At 35.6% G+C, this 20512-nt stretch overlaps 1 protein-coding gene across 5 annotated transcripts in view; it reads right to left on the reverse strand.

The window, feature by feature from the left end:
* The window catches only part of GRM8 (glutamate metabotropic receptor 8), a 326496-nt gene that overhangs the window by 68729 nt on the left and 237255 nt on the right, over window positions 1-20512 (reverse strand). The window lies entirely within an intron of this gene.

Below are 20512 nucleotides of genomic sequence, written 5' to 3' on the forward strand. Positions count from 1 at the left end.
GTGTATACTTGGTAGTAGGCAAAATAGTAGCAATCTTGTAATGAACTACATTAAAAAATTTCCCTGTTAAGTACAAAAATATTATTAATATCATCAACTTAGGAACCAATACTCATAAAAGACCTTGCAATGCAAATGTTTAAATTGTGTCACAGTTAATATGCTAAGTTTCTGGCACTGACCACCTATGCAAAAGTATTTTATCAAAATAAATTAAGGGCATCAGCTGTGCTTGTTGCACTCTCCTCTATACATGACACTGCCTGACAGAAAAGGCCATTGCTGAAGCTGTCAAAAGTTATAAATCGACACTCTGTTCTTACTTCAATCAACAAAATGTTCAAAGATTGAAAACTACACATCTACCTTGGCAACCAGACCAGCCAAATTAGAACACATTTTTATGAATTCCCTCAAGGTGACATCAAGGACCTGCACTCCTACAGAGACTTTTCAAAACTACACCCCTTTCCCAAATTTTTGTATATAGGTGAGTCGTATTTATAGCTGAGGTCCATTGAAGAAAAATTCACATATGCTAATGTTCTATTTCAGTGTCTGGAGATGAAATTTTTCTTTACTGGGGGAAAAACACAAACCACCACAAAATGCCCCCATGATGTTTTCATGCTTCTCCATGTAAACATCCAAGAAAATAGTTCATAGAAAATTCCTACACTGTAACACATGTTAGTGTATCACCTAGAGGCAATAAGTCCACTGTGAGTGTCTTCCAGAGAATGGGAAAAAAAAAAAAGAGCTTGAAATTCTGGATGCCTATCAAGCAGAAGTAAGCTAGTAGAAGTGGGAACAGTCTACACACTCTAGGATTTCAGCATAAATTCTTCTTGTATGGCTGTTTGTCTCTCTCCCATAAAGTATTTTGTTCTCATTTTGTATAACAGCTTTCATATAAAACTGATATCCAGTGAAATAAACAGTATTTTGAGAGTGACAAGTGGCACATTAAATACTGTGCCAATTTCAGAGTTCTGCCAGAAAAATTCTGGCTGCAAAAATTGGACGTGAGCAACCATGGAAGAAGAGTATCAAAAATTATGTGTGGTAAAGACTTAAGACCCCATGAAGATAGAAAAGACTCAACAAAAAAATTTTGAAAGCTCTTCGTGCTTTGCTCCCAGTTCTTTTGACAGAATGAAGGGCAAGAAAAATCCCAGTCTACAACTTTTCAAGCAATGAAATTATTCTTCACTACTCACATAGCAGATTGATGCAATAAATTTTTTCCACCCAATAAACATATACTCAGCTGTTCTTGGTATATAGTTATGGAGGTAACCTTCAAAATATTACTCTAGAGTAACAATAGAATTCATCTTTCCACTCAGCAGCATTTGAAGACCTCATGAAAAAACTGTCATTTTTATGAACAAATAGGAAATGTCCTTTGTATCCCTTAAGACCAATGAGAACTTAAAACATTATTATGCTCACCATATGAGTGTGAGCCTATAATATATAGCTGGCTTTAGAAATATCATCTTGTACTGGTTTTGGTTGGGATAAAGTTAATTTTCTTCATAGTAGGTTATATGGGGCTCTGATTTGGATTTGTGCTGAAACCTGTTGATAACACAGGGATGTTTTAGTTCTTGCTGAGGAGCACTTACACAGATTTGAGATGTTTTCTGCTTTTCATCCCACTGCACCACTAGGGAGGCTGGGGGTGCATAAGGAGATGGGGGCTTGTGGACACAACCAGGACAGCTGACCCCAACTGACCCAAGGGATATTCTCTAGCATATAACATCATGTTCAGCATATAAAACTGGGGAAGAAGAAGGAAGAAGGGACATTTGCAGAGATGGCATTAAGTCACTCATGTGTGATGGAGCCCTGCTTTCCTGGGGATGACTGAACACCTGCCTGCCCATAGGATGTGGTGAATGAAGTCCTTATTTTGCTTTGCTTGTGTGTGCAGCTTTTGCTTCACCTATTAAACTGTCTTTATCTCAACCCATCTGTTTTCTCACTTTGACCCTTCCAGGTCTCTCCCCAGTCCAGCTGGTGGGGGAGGGAGCGAGTCTGTGTGAGGCTCAGCTGCAGGTGGGGTTAAACCACAACACATGTACAAAGAGACTGACTAGTCCAGACCAGAACCATCTTTTTTGTGTTCTCAGCCAGAGCAAACAGCATCTCATGCTGTGCACAACAGTCAATAGGGACATAGCAACTTGCTAAATTCAGCAGCGTCTCCAACTGAGTCCAACAAGATCTTTCTCATATGGCAAAAGTCAAACAACCCTTGTCAAGTTAATAAAATCAGGCTTGCTAAAAGCTGGAATAAGTCACAGAAGATTTACTCTCTAACACTGGGAAAAACCACTATCCCTTTGTTAAACAGAAGACCATAGAAAGTACAGTAACAGTCACAGTGCCGGCTGTAAAGTATATTTGGTTGTGTTTTTTCAATGATGCCACAACTTGTATATTCTGTTAACAAGGAGACTATTATTTTAATCCATGTCTTATATCTTAAGACATATATATATATATATATATTCCATTGTGGAATACATATATATATTTCACATATTCCATTGTGGAATGAAACATTTAATGAACTCTAACTAGGAGGTATTCATTACTGGATTGTGCTAATAAACAATGGTTTATTAGCTGCATAACCAGGAAAGAAAGGTTAAAGGCATTTGAAGAAAACTTGTGGATTATACTAATGGTTCCCCAAACAATGAATGCAAGATGGTAGCAAGAGCCTTCAAAGTGTAAGGCCAAAATGAAAGTGTAGGATAAACTAGATGCCTCAAGGCTATAAACAAACCACCAAGGGTTAATTAATATTCTTAAAAAACGTTAATCTCATCTGAAGAAAAATATGCCATGGTTAATGATCTGAGTTCATCTGAGAATGGACAGTCCTCAAATTGAAAAGGTTTTCTAAGAAAATATACTGTGTTGGATAGTCCATCAAAGTGCATAATTCTGTGAAAAAACTGATTAACACTGTATAGCGATCAGATAATTAAACCACGTGGAGAAGCACTGTAGCTGACCATAACAACTAATTGCATGTGTGGAGGCAAACCTGGATTCAGTATACAGCACTCTAACAAATGCCATGGAAGTATACAAGTGCCTCTTTTTCTGACAACCAGATATGCAGAACTGAACATTCTTGATATCTGGTACTGCCACATACACTGTATCATTACCATGGCAGGGAATTGCATCATAGTTCAAGACAGAGAGTGTTTAAATCCTCCTCTTATTGATCATTGAGGTCTGCCTGATAAATTTAACACACTGTGGAGAGAAAGTAACACAGAATACAACAATGACCTGAGGTAGTGAGCCAGAACTACATAAACTCCAGCTTAGATTAAAAAATATTTTGGGAAACCACAACAAATAGTGTTTGGATAGGTATTTATATTAGAGAATGAACTTGGCTAGCTTCATTTGGGAACCACTTTCATTGGAAACCATCATAGGGAAAATGTTACTTTTGCTTAGGATAAATGTTCCTATAATGCTAGTGTAGACCACCATAGAGAATAGAAAGCAGGCTACTTTTTTTAAAAAATTTCACTGATATAAATTTTAGAAATATTTTTAAAGCAATCATTTAATACAGTAGCTAAAAAAGAAGTGATGAAACTATATCTTTGAGCCTTTTCACATTTTATCCTATATGTGGTTATGTTGCTATGTGTAATTTTAACTCATGAATGACTCAGGTAATTGTATTCAATCTGTCACCATTTTAACTAAATTTTTAATTTATTCTGGATGTCTAAAACAGAAGTACCTGGTAGAATTTCCAGACGACATAATAAGCTTGGCTAACTATGGAAAATCATGTGTGAGCTTTCACCTTCTTCATCTCTCCTTTGTGACAATCTTTTTCAGTTTGGTTTGGCTTGGGTTGGGGTTTTTTAATATAAAGACATGGTTACTAACTTATTTTGAGATCTGCTTCTGAAGTATCTCTTTGCTGAGCAAAGGACATATTTACATTTTTTAGGTATAAAATAATACTCTGGTACTGAAAGAAATTCTCCCTCCTCCTTCCCACTTTGCAGCAATTGGCATTAAACAACTCTGGATGTTAAACTAGCACCTCAGCTAGACATTTCAGAATGTGTCTGTGACCTCAGCTGTTTATGAGCCTTTCAAAATGCAGGTAAAACTAGCCAGAAAAGTTATTTAGAGAAGGAAAAAAAGGTAAAATGTATGAAGTTTTTAAATTGGATTCAAGGATGCAATGGATCCTTTTGAATTTTCAATGCCTTACACAGATATCAAGGAGGACGCCCTCTGATGAGCAACCATTGTAGTGCAGGTCCTTTGTGCACTGGACTTGAAAATTCACATTCTTCTGAAGAAATCTTTAAATATATACCTTGATATTCTAGAGATGCTGGTGAGCAACTACCTAATCCTTCATGTGCCTACTTTGTCAAGTTACATTTCACATTATTCTGAAACATCCCTGCTTGTACTGCAGACTGTAATATTATATCCCTGTGAGGTTACAGCATGCACTTGGCCAATGCCTTCCAGTGAAATTCTCTTTACTTTTCAGGAAGTGGAAAAGAAGTGGATTGACTTATGAACTTCAAGTTCATGTATAGTACTGGCCAAGTGCATATAAAAGTGATTAATATATAAAAGTTCTTAAGAACAGTGCTGAGCCTTATTAAAAAAAAAATAATTCTTTTCAATTAAATCAGCACACTTGGATTCTTCTTATATGAAAATCTTAAAAAAAAATCCTTATTATGAGGCCCTGCTACTTCAGTACCTTGACAAAAGTGTAGAAACGTGGCTGTGCTGATAAGCATCACAACCGCCATTTACAGAATATTCCAACTCTGGTGGAGATGCTTTCATTATAAAGCTTGATACCAGATACAAATCTTTTATTTCTGAAACTAGATTTCTGTGGATTGATATTAATTTCTTTTTTCTTAATCTGAAATTAAAATTACTTAAGATGAGTCTTCATCCTTTGAGCTGTTCCACATAAGCTACTTTATCTGCTGTGAATCTAAAGAAGTAAGCCTGGAGTCAACAGTAGGCTTAGAAGAATGGAAGTCAAGCAGTTGTGTAGTCACTATAATACAATTAACTATTGTGTATCAAAACTTCAGAATGCACCATCTCTTAGCATTCAGCTTTATGGAAAGACTCCTCAGATTTATAGGATCAACTCTTATTTCATTATTTCACGCAAATATTCTCAAGTACTAGAGTTAAGGGTTCCAATTTTTTTAATTATCATTTCATTCTAAGCAGCTGATAAAAGGAAAAAGTACTACAGAGATGTACATGAATTAAATTGTTCTTATGAAAGTAAAAAGAGGGAGAATAACCATTTGAACTTTCAGTACTGAGAGTTCCCAGAGAAGAAAAATGCATCTGTAAAATTAAACAAGCTGTTTGTTAATGAGACAAATGAAATAGAAGGTTGAAATTGAATAAATGGAATGAGTAAATACAGGCTGTTATAACATTTAATACTTGGGAAAAAAAAAAAAACCACAGAAAATTTTAAACAACTAATCAGAACTAGCAAAAGTTAATTTGTGAATGTCAGGCTGTCAGAGAAAGAATACACACTGTACCAAGCTATGTAAGGTTTGTGATAAATGAAGCCGATATCTGCTCAATCTCCACACAGCAGACATTTTCAAACAATGAGCAATGTGGTTACTAAAATAAAACAACGAAGATTGTTTTACACCTATTCAAAATCTGAAAGGACTTCTTTTCATGCTTACCCTACATGTCTCAGTTCAAGATTAGGACAATAAAACAGGATTTCTTCCAGTTGCAGTAAACACAGACCTTTACTGACATTTTAAATATCCTAAGATATTGGATACATCCACTCAGATATGCAGAATATGCATATGACAGAGAATCTGTGCCTTTCTGAGGCAGCAGCTGGAGGCCAGATGGATACCCTGGGGTATCTTAAATGGCATTCGATGCCCATGTTTAGGCAATTTATCTTACTTACCACAGGGCAAATTCTGGCTGTTCATGTATGAATGCATAAAACAGAATGAGAGAGAAACTAGGAATGCTACAAGAAATGAATTATATACAGATTTTGGGCATATGTAATACAAATTATGGTGGTACCCTTTACAAGGCTTATAGAGAAAGTAAAAAATTTGGTATTGAGATAAAGTGATATAAATCAATTCTAGGTCAGGCAGTACAACTTTACATTTTTGAAGCTGATGGACAAGAACTTAAACTGTGATTTTGCACAGAAGGGTATAATTTATTTGATGTCTTGGTCCTCAGCACAGTGAAAAAATAAAATTTTGTATTTCTGTGAAAGGAATGGTTCATTCCACCCTTGTACAAGAACATCAGGCAGGGCAGGTACCATAACCACATGGTATTTAAAATAACAAATAAAAAGTAGAGCTTTTTTCCTTACAGAATGTATTAGAGCTCCTTCCCACATCAAGCTCAGAGACATATCTCATAAAACTTACCCTGAAATGAGTAAAATTCAGAGATGAGACTGAACTCTAGCCTTCAACAGTATAGGAGTAGTAAAAAGCCATTTGCCCTATCATTAATTAGTTGGTGTAACAGTGGTTGTTAAAAGCAGTGATCTAAATGCAAACTCTGGTTCATGCAGTTGTTCAGTTACAACTTCAAGACTTTAGAGGAGAAAACTTCATCTACATTTTCCATGTTCCCTACATTCGCTGTCCCAGTATCTGCTCTTGGCCACTCTCAGCAAATGTACTGCAGTGGTGAAATTTTTGTTCGTACTCTCTAACAAATAACTAAACCTGGAATATAAAAACACAGAACTCTAGCTCCTCTCTTTACAGTACCTTGAGTCTACTATCAGGAAATATGTATACCTGTAATACAACCGTAGCACAGATTAAACTTTGAATTTTGGCAGGTAAGGAATTAAAATAGGCAGACACCAGTCTGACCCCTGCTGTGGTGTCATAGAATTGGGAAGGTGGATTTATATCTCCCAGTCTGTATTCAGCCTGTTCTCTGCTCAACAAGACTATGCCTTGACCTCTCCTCCCAGTGGTGGGGCAATGCTATGAGAATGACTTTCCCTATTCTGCTGCTAACAGGGAGGAGTAGGAGATGCAGATGAGCTACTTCACAGGTAGGTGATACAGCAAGGCAGGAATTATCACTGTGGCCTTGTCAGAAACATCCATCAGTCCTAGGAAAAGAATGTGATGAAAGAAGTTCTGATGGGGAAGGAGCTACTGAGGAACAGAAAACGAGCCCCTTTGAACCTCCCCTGCCACCTTAGCTTTGTTCCTTTCACCTCCAGAAAAGAGACAGCTCTGTCCACACATGGGAGGGGGTTTTGAGAAGAGAGGAGGCAGAGAGTGAGACAAAAAGCTTGCTGTTCCCTACATGTAGCCAAAAAGCTCAGTGCTACCAGCGTATTTGAAAGAATCCAGCCTCTTTTTATTCCGTACTCAAAAAATACACAGAGACAGATTTCGTCTTGAAATCTACAGCATACATTGTGTGCCAGAGAAGATTGATTCAGTTCTACAGCTGAAGAATCCAGCAAGTCAGAAAAGCCAAAAGCTCAGGGAAGGGATATTGTATGCAATGGGAACAGATCACTCAATCCCCTAAAGACCAACACATGGTATAAAACTCAACTGAAAGATAAATACTACTCTAGTAACATATAAAAATAGTAGCAGGGTGATATGACATTATCTAGTACAAGCTAACAGCTTGTACTGAAAGAGGAAGTTACAGGAGGGTGGTTAGATTTCTCATATAAAAATGTGTGAATAGATGCATAAAGTTTTGTTTGCACGGTATTATAGACTGGGTAGTATCAAATGCTCTTCAGTGGAAATTTTTTTTAAATTATATGGTTGAGCATTCTTTGTTTTAAATATATTTTGCAGCACAAGTAATAGCAAGCACATTTCTTGTAGTCCTTCTGAGAAGAGTTCCTGGTTATGATTTTCCACAAAAAAAAAAAAAAGTATCTTACACATATGCTGGGACGTAAGTGGGAGTGAAAATGTGAGGAATCTTTTCCACAAATACAACCACAAGTAATTTGTTTTAGTACTACCAAAATGAATACACTTTAAGTAGACATGAATTTCTCTATTAAATTAGGATCAGACCCCAGCAACACAACAATGTTATGGGCACAATATATGCCCAGATTAAGAGTTTTCATACCATTTATTTATGTCATCATGATTCTTCTGGAAAAAAAACTTCTTTCAAGATGCTGTAGCTATATAAAACCATTCAAAGAGATCAGAAGAGATTGAGGACACCCAGGAGTGCCCAAGATCTTCTGCAACTTTGTTACCTGTAACTCTAATTAGTAGCATAGAATAATTATCTTCTGACCATAATTCATCAGTTTATCTCAGTGGATACAAGGACACACCAAGATATATTTGAGACCTACATGGCATGAAGAGCTTGGGGGCACCCTGCCTGTATCTGTCTTCAGCATTAACTATCATGAGATGATGAGGACCTTCCTTACCCTACTTGTTCATTTTTCCTGCTGTGTGGCACTATTTGGTAGGGGTGTTGCTGTGCTTCATCCCCCCTTCCTTTTATTTTTTTGGGGGGAGCAGGGAGGTTGTTGGGGTTTGGTTTTTTGTTTTTGTTGTTTTGGTTTGGGTTTTTGTTGGTTTTGTTTTACTAGTCCCAGAAAGAAATACTTATTTCAGCACTGCTGACCTCAGTCACATTTTTCATCATGTTTCAGGTAAGAGTCTATCAAGCTGACAATTGACAGAGCGTCTTTCAGGTGATACCAGACTTTACTCATCATCTTGTGTATACTGAATATGAGAAGGCAGAGATGAGTTACAGCTGTCCCACTTCAGACTCCAGTCTGAGCATTTACTTCATGCCAGGATGAAAACACGCGAAGCAGATACATAAATACCTCTGTGAACTTCAGAAGTCAAAAGATGCTAAGATAAAGTGTTTCAGATAAGGAAACTTTAGTGAATATTAGTAACTCACAAGTGACTGTACAGTCTCAGAAAGAGAGATTTCTTCTCTTTCCACTACAGAAGAATACTCCTGCTACTGACCCACATGAGAGAAAGGAGATGTGGAGCTTAGCGAAAACTGTGCCCAAAAGGTAGTGGGGCTCATACAAGGAAGACAATCAAAGAAAGCCACACATTACTATAGGAATCAATACAGATTGTGATGTGCAGGAACTAGTTAAGCTGCAAGGGATGTCTGCAAAAAAAGTGAGCATCTGAAGAGCCATCTATATTTCTAGGTGCTTTTGGACAAATGCTTTTAGAGTTTGTCCAGTCCCTCAAGCAACTCCTCTGCATTAATAGATTCCTGAGGCCAATGAAAGACAAATAAAAGTTCTTTGCCTCAGGTAATAGATGCCTGGGGAGCAAGGCAGCATCCTGGTGAGTAAAAATAACAACCATCCTTAGAGTAATTGTTAAAATGTCATCAAAATGGGAAAGGGAGTAAATAGGCTAGCTAACAGGCTTCATCCCCAATACAAGGATTAGTCTGCCAACTCCAAGAGACCTTTTATTTGTGATTTTGCTCCTCTGCCTCCAGGCTCTTGGAAGTCCTAGACCATGGCCATAGTTCTCAGATATCATTACTGATATCTTAGGATTCTGGTATTTCTTTTCTCAGCCTTCATTATTTTTCCAGATAGGATATATTGCTAGAACAAAAATTAACAGAGAACAGGCAAACAAAACCAGTGGCACATAATCATAGCTGAAATAATAGATTGCAGAGAGAATGAAGGAACTAAACAATTTCCTATTTAAGGTTTATACAAAGTGTAGTTTATTTACCAAAAATATCCAACACCCAACATACAAACCCACAGCCGAAAGCAATTAGCTTTAAGAATGTTCTGAAAGCACATAAATAATTTAAGAATTCTCAAGCAAGAAATATCTGCATCCTTAACACTGTCTCATTGGGATTGTCATTATATAACAGACATAAGTCCATTAACATTTCATTAACAGACACCTGAAACATAAATGCCATTTTCTTCTCTGTCTAACCAAGCTTCACATGCAAATTATTATGACCAATGTACTCTCAGTCACCCACAAGGATAGTTCATCTTGCTGAAAAAGATCCTGTTTGACATTGAACTATTTCCTGTCTTTTCTGGAGTGCAATCAGCTGTGTGTTAAGTAAAATAATCAAACAGGTTAAAAGTATATCAGGGCATATTGATTTCTATCAGTTGTCAGGGATGAAAACCAATCTTGCTTCCAGTACTTCAGCTGGGGCTTAAATGCTGACATTTAGAGAGGACAAAGCTCCAAAGAGGAACTGTTAAATATCCATAACCCATTTTGTAGCTCAATTTCTTTTGTGCAGTCTACATCAAAAATGGACTAAGTCACACAACTATGCACACATGCGCACACACAGAGCTTCTGGCCACGCTTCAATTACCACAAAAAATTTGGAGAGAGGCATCAAGCAGAAACATCACCATCTGAATCACAGTTTTAGGTTTTCCAAAGTATCCAAGGTAATGTTATTTCAGCCTTATGACCTTGTCATGTCTTGTTCTCTGACATTTCTAGAATGCAAAACCAGCTAATACAATTCACAATAAATGCTATGTTATTCATTAAAGTATTACCTTGTGCCAGAAAGAGGGAAAGACTACAAAGCAGTTACTGAGAAGCCTGATGTGCAAGGAAAAAATGCTTGAAATTCCTGAGTACTTCAAGTCTTCACAGCAATAATTAATATACTGAAGTCAAAGGATGAGTAATTTATAGGTTTTTACTATCTTGTTTCTTTGTAATTACAACAACCATTAGTGAGGAACTGATGTCCACTGAAAATTTACTCTGTTGCCATGGTTATTTTAAGGCACTTGTAAAGCTACTAATCTCCAAAGACATAAAACTATATTAATGCTATAAAACATTTAAGAAGTAATTTTAGTTTACAATGTTTTAAAAGCAGTTTATGGGTCACAGTCTTACAGAACAACTGACTTAAATTTGGAAGTAATTTAAACCACCTATAACCTATATACTCACTCCCATGCTTCCCACTTTTTAAAGACCCTACTTTAGAGATCATACTGACTCAGTATGGAATCTTTCAGTATTAAATTTTCAGAAACTTTAATTTTATACCTTTATGGTTGTGAAGGAGTATAACTGGAATTTTTTCACTGACTCTTGTCTAGGATACAAGGTTATTCACCTGTTTAAATGGATCATATTAGAAGCTGTTGATATCTGGGGCAGTAATTTATTTTTATTGAAGACAAATGAGGACAATTTTTTTAACAGGAAAACAAGTCTATATTAGAAGAACAATATAGTCTCTGCTCAGCTCTCTCTCCATTCAAGGAGACTGGTGATGAGTGCTCCTCAGCAACATATTTTTACAGGTATTGTTCTGTATTAATATTAGTGAACACAGGCCATATTGCTAATGCAGTAAGGCTTGATATCTCTATCTCATCTACCGGTATGAGAAATTCACATTCCAAAAACTGTCACTAGAAATAATAACTACTAACGTTTTTAGTATTACTGAAATTTTATGGCTAATTCCAAAAAACTTCATTTTGGATCCCAGATACTAAATTCATGTAATGTGAGAGAATCTTTATAGCTGGCTTTAAAAAATTCTGAATCCTCAGGACCCAGGAAAAAAGCTTTCATATGCAGCCAAACTTCTAGTCAAAAAAACCCAGATGGTGCAAAAGAAATTCTCCAAGAGTATTTTTAACCTCAAATTTTAAAGGGTTGTTTGAGGGCCTTGCTCAAGACATCTGAGCTCATGGTATTGGAACACTTAGTTAGAGCAAGTGATATGATGAAAAATGATAACATTAGACATCCTTCAAATCTTGGCATTATCTTCCCTATATAGCTTAAATATGTAATGACTAAAAGGCATAAACATCAAATAATACTGATTTCTTCCTTCAGTATCATAAGGAAGACAGTTAAATTCAGTTTAACTAGCTAATTAAATTAGGTTTGCAACTGATTTGTATTGTGGAAAAACCACAAAAGTTTAAAAAAAATCTGAAACCCAAGAGATTTATTTTATAGATGTGTTGCTTGGCTCAAAATTTCCAAAATAAATCTTTCTAGTTTATCACTGTACAATGAGAGTAACATAAAAACATACATCCACTTTTTTTTCTTTTGCAACAGTTATCAAGGTTTTTAATATTTAATATGCCGTTTGGTTTGAAGTCCTTAAAAAGATATTATTTTCAGTTGGGCAAACAAAGCAGACATCATTCTTCTTAGAACTCATACTCAAGCATAGTAATGACACTGTCCTGATTACATGACGGCCACAAAGTGCCTGTTTATATCTGATTTAAATGTCAACCTACCGGAAGCTCATGGAGTGCAGGGACCTGTTGAATTGCCAAATAATGAAATCACACACATTGAGCTGGCAAAAGACATGCCTGGCAAGCAGGCTGAACCCAGCAACACTAGGTTGAGAAAGAGACTCACACATGAACAGAAGTTAAAAATGAAGAAAAGAAAAAGAGCATCTTGCTTCTGGTGCTATTCAGAATATCAAAAAATCAGCTTCTAGGACTGAGTTGAAGGTAGTGTTAATCAGGTTGTCAAATTCATCTGATTATGTCCAGGTGTCCAAAATCTAAGATCACGGCATTTAAAAATAATTCATAAATTAAAATTTAGTACCTAGATTTAATGATAGATTCAATGCTGTTATTGGAACTCATGTAGCCATAGTTTCTTGGGTATTTAATATAAGCAGAGTCTTGCCAGCTGTTTGAATCCTAGTGAAGTCTCTAAAAATAGCCACAGAAAACAGCATTGTGTGCTTACTTATCGTCATGCAAAAGTCAGATCTTTTAAATGTCAGTAAATCTAGTGTTTTCACTGATAACTGTGATGCAATATGAAGATCTAACTGCTACCATTATTTCAAAGACCACATAAACCCCCTGATTTCTCAATTGTAGCTCTACCTGCTTCAAATAATTTAATCATTCTTTCCAGTGGTTAGAGGAAATGCTGTACTAATTTATTATTGCACCAGGTGCCTGGCAGACATAAACTGGAAAGGGCCTTGTATAGATTCTCATTTCCTTTTGTTATTTCCCTGTAAGAAAGTTGTACTTCTGTAGCCCTTAAGAGTAAAAATCAACATTGCCTCTGCAGCCTTCAGAGCAGAGCAAATCCCCTTAAAAAAAAAAAAAAAATATATATATATATACATATATATATATATATAGAGTTCAGATTTTGGTGTCATTAAAAACACAGTAAAAGGTGTGATAATGGGCATCTCTGCTTATTATAGCCTGAGCAACTGTAATTAGACACAGCCTGTGTTAATTACTACAACTTGAACAAGCTTCAATCACAGTATAAATACATCTACATTTATAAGGTAGTGTTAAGTCCTAAGAGAAGAAGGTTTAGGATTTGATGATCCCATCGTGTAAACTGCAGCTAACACTCTACATAAGCAGTATTTGGGGTTTTTAATCCCATTGAATGATTTCATAAAAAGATGATTTACAGACTAATTCCCTCCCAAATACTTACAAAGACACGACTCTAGATGCTGATCTTACAGAAATTGCCAGAGCTACAAAAATTCCTTCAAGGAAGTATCCTACCCGAGAGAAAGAATACTCTGCCATTACCACAGCCTGTCAGCTTTCTGCTGCTTTCTCTTAAAGTAAAAACTCCAGCGCTTCAGCCCACTCAAATACTGCTGCTTTCTATGCCCAAATCATACCCCCGTTGGAACAACAGCTTTATCACCCATCAAAATTCCAATAAAATGAGAAAAACAAAAGTATGACATTTTATTTAGGAAAATATTCAAAGCCTTTTCAGGTTCTTAAAGCTATCTCTGCAGTTATCTGGCGCCCTTTCAGATTTGTTTCTTTTAAGGATAAGTTGACATATGAAATGTAGTTGCAAGCTTAAGTTAGTTAAATGAAAAGAGTAATGCACATAAAATACGGTTCTCTTGAAACTCATCTGATCTGTTGGCTGTTTCTACAGTCTGAGGAAGTATTAGGTCATTTTGTAGCTGATTGTCCCAACTCATCTGGGCAGGAAAGACTGCAGGAAGTTATCCCTGAGCTTCTTCAGAGGTGCCAACACACCCACTCAGTATAGTGCATTGTCCCTTGGCAGCACAACCTCCGCGACCAGCACAGCTTTCTCAGCATGATGCAGGGTCAGGGTGAGGCACCCGCATGTTGCAGTATTTCATTCTCCCCTGGACTCTGATCTCTGAAAGCATTATGTGCAGTTCTGCAGAGTTTATATGTTTATTTTTTTGCAACCAGGTATACAGGTGCCAGACTGAGAATTTTCACCTTTCTTCACCTTTCTTCTTGCAGTCAGAGTATATGCATTCACATGCCAAGCTTCAGATGGAGTGCTCTCACTTGATGTTTATGCGAGATCGTACCTCATACCTGTCTGATGATATTTCATATTTTGCCTTCTATGGCTCTTTTTCCACTCTCTTTCTCACTATGACATTTTTGTTTTAGTATTATAAAATCTTGTTCTGGTCATTGCACTCCTTTCTTGCTCTGCTTTAATTTTTTGCTGCTTGTTTCTTTAGGATGAACAAAGCCACGTCACAGGGTAGAGCTCAGCTTCATGAAGAGTTATTTTATTTTTATTTTTAACTTTAATAGTTATAAACATGATACTATTAAAGTTAAAAATAAAAATAAAAAAAATCTGAGCCAAACCAAACCAAAAAAACAACAAAAGCAAACAAAACCCAAACCTGTTTTGCAAAAAGGCACTTAAAAAGTCTGGTCATTTAGAAGATTTTCTTTCCATATATAATCCAACATATTTAAAAGGCTTCAAACTTTTTTATACAGACTCCCTACAGTTACTGTAAGCTCTATAAAAGAAGATCCTAATTTGCTCCAGTCAAGCTATGCATGGGAGCTAAAATCCACCTGTACACCATCTGTTCCAGGACTGAGAATGTGAAGTAATGAAGAACATTTAGAAGAGCACAATAATGCTTCAAAACACCATGAAGAGAGAATCACAGTATCCATCTAAGTCTATAATGATGATTTCCTAATACAGTGACCTAAATCTAATCAGCGATGCATGGTAATATATGAAAACACAGTCTTTAACGCCTGCAGCAATACATCTCACCTGTGATATGCTGCAGGTATTAAAGGACTCCAAGTCCTATTTAATTAACCACATTCTGCTTATCTAAATATTCCCCCCGTGTTCATATAAACTGTTATTTCTCCCACGTCAAAAATTTTACTGGCAGCTACGGAATTTTTGCTGTTTATTTCTGCTGAATAAATTTCTGCTTTTATCTCTGAATTGTCATAATGAACATGTTAAGGTACAAAATTAAATCCTCTTCTTCAGAATTGCTTTATATCATAGGGAGAAAAAAATACCCTTTAGCAATATATTTTAATTTTAAAGCTCTCTAAGTTTAATAGCACAATTTAAATAATAATCAGATTTGCGCCTAGGATGATAATGCTGCATTCATATTTTCTAATATTTCTTGTATTTTTTTTAATCCCATAGTAAATATTTTTAAAGATAAAGGAATACCCATCAAATGACTCTTCATACCAGAACTTAAAAATAGATTTAAACAAAAGTATTTTTATTAAGAAAGCTATCAACCAAAAATCTTTTTCAATGAAAATATTTTTGTGGTTTTTCACTGTAAATTTTCAAATTTTTTTTCAGTTAAAATATAAAAGGCTTATGAATTTCTTTTAAAAAGTGTTTTATTAAGATAACATCAATTCATATAAATCTGTATCTATTTAAAGAACAAGAAATCCTCCTGAGTTAAGGCTGGATGCACGTCAGAAAACAAGCAAACAAATCTCATCTGTACATACTAGATATTTCTAGATCAAACCGAAGTGCAAAAGGTTGAGCTAATCTTGGAGTAAGCAGAATAAACTTAGGAAGCTTTCTTGAACTACACACATCACCTAACCCTACAGCTATTTACTTACTACCAATTCTAGAATCATTAGGCAATTTGTGGGAAATTTTATCAGAAATCAGTACACAGAAATTGGTGTTCAGAGACATGAAACTCGATTTATCTGGCCTCCTAATAATACTCAAGGACTGTATTATGGAACTGTGAAAGATGTTATGACCTATGACAGGAATCTACTTCATATTAATGTCACATGTACCATATTCTGCAAAAAGAAAAAAAGAATGAATGAATTTTTACTGTCCTGGTGTTGTGCAACATAATAGAAGCTACTCAAACAAGTCCCTTTTCACCATAAGCAAACATAAGAAGGACATGGACCTGTTGGAGCAGAGCAAGTCCAGAGCAGGCCATGAAGATATTCAGAGGAACAGAGCACCTCTCCTATTGAGGACAGACTGAGGGAGCTGTTCAGCCTGGAGAAGAGAAGGCTCCAGGGACACCTAATTGGGACCTTCCAGTACTTAAAGGGGGCTACAAGAGAGCTGGAGAAGAATGTTTAACAAGGGCATGTAGTGACAGCAAAGGAGAAATGGCTTTAAACTGAAACTGGATAGGTTTAGATTAGAGATTAGAAAGAACCTCTTCCCTGCGATGCTGGTGAGGCACTGAAAGAGGTTATCCAGAGAAGCTGTGGATGCCCCATCCTTGGAAGTGTTCACAGTCAGGTTGGAACCTGTTCTAGTGACAAGTGTCTCTGCCTGTGGCAGGGGAGATGGAACTGGATGATTTTAAGGTCCTTTCCAGCACAGGCCATTCTATGACTCCATGATAAATTCATAATTTTATTATTGATAGAGAAATCCAAGGGTCTGGTTTTCGTGGTGTTTTAGTGCTTGGTTTATATGCAATGAATTATCAAATGCAGGAAATATATAATCATCAAAATAAAAAAATAAATAAAACTTTATCATTTTCAGGTATGGTTTTTCAAGTACAAATAAAAAAAGCCTTTCCCTGATATTATCTTTTAGTGTCAGCTTATTTAATACTAAACTGCAGAAACAGGTGCATAAAAATCTCCTAGAAAGGCCAATAAAATATATTCTAGTTAGATAGGCTTCAAAATTCAAAATAATGGTTTGTTAAAATTTACTGCATATTTCCTCTTTGCAAAAGGATACTGCCAGCATAGTGCTACAAAGACATTCTGTTGGTTACTGAGCACAGTTTCAAAGACATCCTGTGGAATTTATCTGTTGGTATAGTAAGGGACAAGGCAGCACTCTTTGGACTGTGCTTTCCAGGGATTGCCAAATAAGCTAATGATTTTTTTTCTGGTAATGTCAATAGCAGGGAAAAGAACAAATATGCTTTCCTGAAGCTTTAAAAGACAAAGAGCTTTATGGTGAAACTAGAATGCACTTCAGGTTCAGTGCAGAGAAAAGTGAATCCATATATACATGGAAATGACTGATGTTTTTGTGCAGTCTATGCTATGCTGACTAACATCCCTGTTCATTGATCTGCACGTTTTGACAGACGAAAGATGGTTTTAGACCATAGCTGAACCAAATGCATTGTAAACAGAAACACAAAGACTAGATAAACTATCAAAAAATGTACTGTGATACAACACATGCAGTAGATTTTGGAATAGGTGCATTTTTCCCAAAATTGTTATAATGGATAAATGAACCTGATAAAGCTATTATCTTCCATCAGAAGTTTGTCTGAATACAGAATTTGTGATAAATCAGTTTCCAATAAGGAGCTGTTTCTCATTTGGCAGCATAGACTCTTTCACACAGTAGCAAATATGATTTCATAACCAGCTCCAGTCTGTGGACAAGGCCAAGTTCACTGAAACAGAAAAGTCAACTACAGTTATTTTTTTGCATCTAGCTCTCCGTATCAAATTTGTCACCAGAAGTTTGTCTAGGCAAAATGATTCTCCCTTTTTTTACTTCCATTTCTTTTCTAGGAACAGTATGTCTGCTATTTAAAAATGAAAGCCATGATTTTTGGTGAGCATTTTTTGCATGATTTCAGGGGAACACAAATTAAATATTTGCTACAGATTGAAAAACAAGTAAAGAAACACTGCCTGTTTTACAATAAAGTTTGAAGTAACTATAAAAGGAAGAACAAGCAGAATGGTAGAAAATTTCACGATGCGCTTAAGGTAATATTAATTGCTGGAAAAAATGCTTAAAGACAAATACTTCAAATTATACTGGATATCTCCACATTTTTTAAATCATTTTGGATTCACTTTGACTTTTATCCCAGACAAACCAATTGTCTTAATTCTTAAATGGAAAGCTGTAGAAACAAGGACAGAATGATGCAACATCTTTTTCCATCCTTAATGCCTTTTTACAAATATTTATGTTCCAAATGACAAATCATGTGACTAACTAAAGCCAAAAGTTTTTGAGTGAAAGGGAAGAGTGAAGGCTGCAGTAAAGAATATTGCCAATAAAATTATTCTCAGAGTATCTTAAAGTCTTTCGTTATTTTCTTTTCTCTTTATTTTAGCCTGACATCTGGATGTTTACACACCTATAGCATTGAAATACTTAATTCAGCGTAGTTAACTTATGACATTTTCTTTTCAATTGATTTTTTTTTGAAGAAATAAGGAAGTTGCTGTTTCACCACCACAAAAAAATATGCAGAATTTATAATTTTTTACAAGAAATATAAGAAATTAGTTAAAATTTAAAATGGAAAATTGAGGACAGTTATTTTAACATTCTCTTGTATGACATATTAGCTAAAACTGTTTAAAGTTTAGCTAGTATATCAAGACATTTCTCTTGCATATTAAACAGATAGAAGATGCAGTTGATAAAAGTTCATGAAAGACTCTTGCTCAATATCAGGCAGTTCAGGATAAGAAGTCTCATGATTTTATTTTATTTATAAAACTTAAACCTCAAAATTTTAAAGTAAGGAATTTTTTTAAGTCCCAAGTTTCTCATCTGTATCCACAATACATATTCATCATATGAATCAATTTATTAACCTAAAGGCTTTCAATAATTTTGAAGTCAACACATGCTAATTTTCTTTTTATTTATCATAACTATATTTTAAACACAGTCAACATCTTGGACTTATATAAATTTTACCTTTAGAACAAAGTGTAATCTGTCGTACAAAACTGTTGTTGACATAATTCAAAGTACACATCAGACAACTAACCTGACAAATCATCAAAATACAAAACTTTAGCTAAAAAATTTATTTTAATCTGTCCTCTTGTTGGTACCCTAAAAGAAATATCCATTGTTTTGGGGTTTTCAGTAACGCTTACTCTCTACTTAATTGTCTGTTCACCTGGAAAATATTAAAATTTCAGAAGTAAAAGACATTTAACTGTGGTGCTTTAATATATTATTGAAAATATTTTTTCCCCCCAGAAAGTACCTATAAAACAGGCAGAGAGAAAGTAGCAGGGGAGATACTAGCACTTTCCCTTGTTATTGCTGAACATATCTGTCTGCATATCTCAGCTGTATGATGGTCAGGTACTTTGCCTTCATTTTATGTCTTATATTAAAACAGGTGGCCCACAGTTTCACCATGAAAACTTGCATGTTTTTAACACACCTAGACTTCTACCTAAGGAAGATATGCAATTGCAATTTCCCACATTTCTGTCATCTCTCTGGCCATTCTGCAAAGGTACAGAACCCATGACATTTGGGGCATCATTAAGGGGTTATACCTGTCAGCTCAGGCTAAGTATTTATAAATCTGAAATATCAGTTTCAGAAAGGATTCAAGTGAAAAAATGTAAGCCCACTGAAAGGGGGGGGATTTCATTTGCCTAACTTATTTAAAACACTAAAGACCCCTTAATTTACACTCTGGTGTCTCAAATTAAGATGCAGGAAGACACTTCACTGGGCTCACATTTTTACTACATGGAAGTAACTTCCAAGCTCAAACTTTGATTTACCTTTGTTTGCTTAAAAAAATCCAAATTGAGTTGAAGAATAAATGAATAAAATGGTAATGCATTTCTCTTATACACAGCAAACTTCCTATGGACTTAAGTCAGCTGCTGATGAATGGAAATGAACACATGGGTACTAAGCCATTCTTAATCTGCTCATAATTGAGTTAATCTAGTTAAGTGAATTCACTTTTAATTTATAGCAATGGAAGCCTATTTCCTAGCTGGAATATAGCTATTGAAATGATTTACCAAGCTTGAGATGTAATGTCATAGGATGCACTCCATTCTTCCCTTTTAGCTAAAGATGTCCTGCTAAAAAATTGTTGTCTAAAAACAAAAGCAGTGAAATTGTACCAATTTACAGTATCATTGTCTTCTACTCCAGCAGCTTTCCACTGAAAGTATATGCCACTGGGGAACATTCTGTAAGTGTCTATAACAAAAATTCCTTTAGAAATGTGCACCACAGAGAGCTGGAAGAGCTATAAACATCCACTGAGCCAATGAACATAGTGCATTAAACTCAGATATTCCGAAAGTAGCCCTGAGTAACAAGTACAAAAAGAAGCATGACGTCCTGTC

Source organism: Corvus moneduloides, chromosome 4 (assembly GCF_009650955.1).
Source record: "Corvus moneduloides isolate bCorMon1 chromosome 4, bCorMon1.pri, whole genome shotgun sequence".
NCBI lineage: Eukaryota > Metazoa > Chordata > Aves > Passeriformes > Corvidae > Corvus > Corvus moneduloides.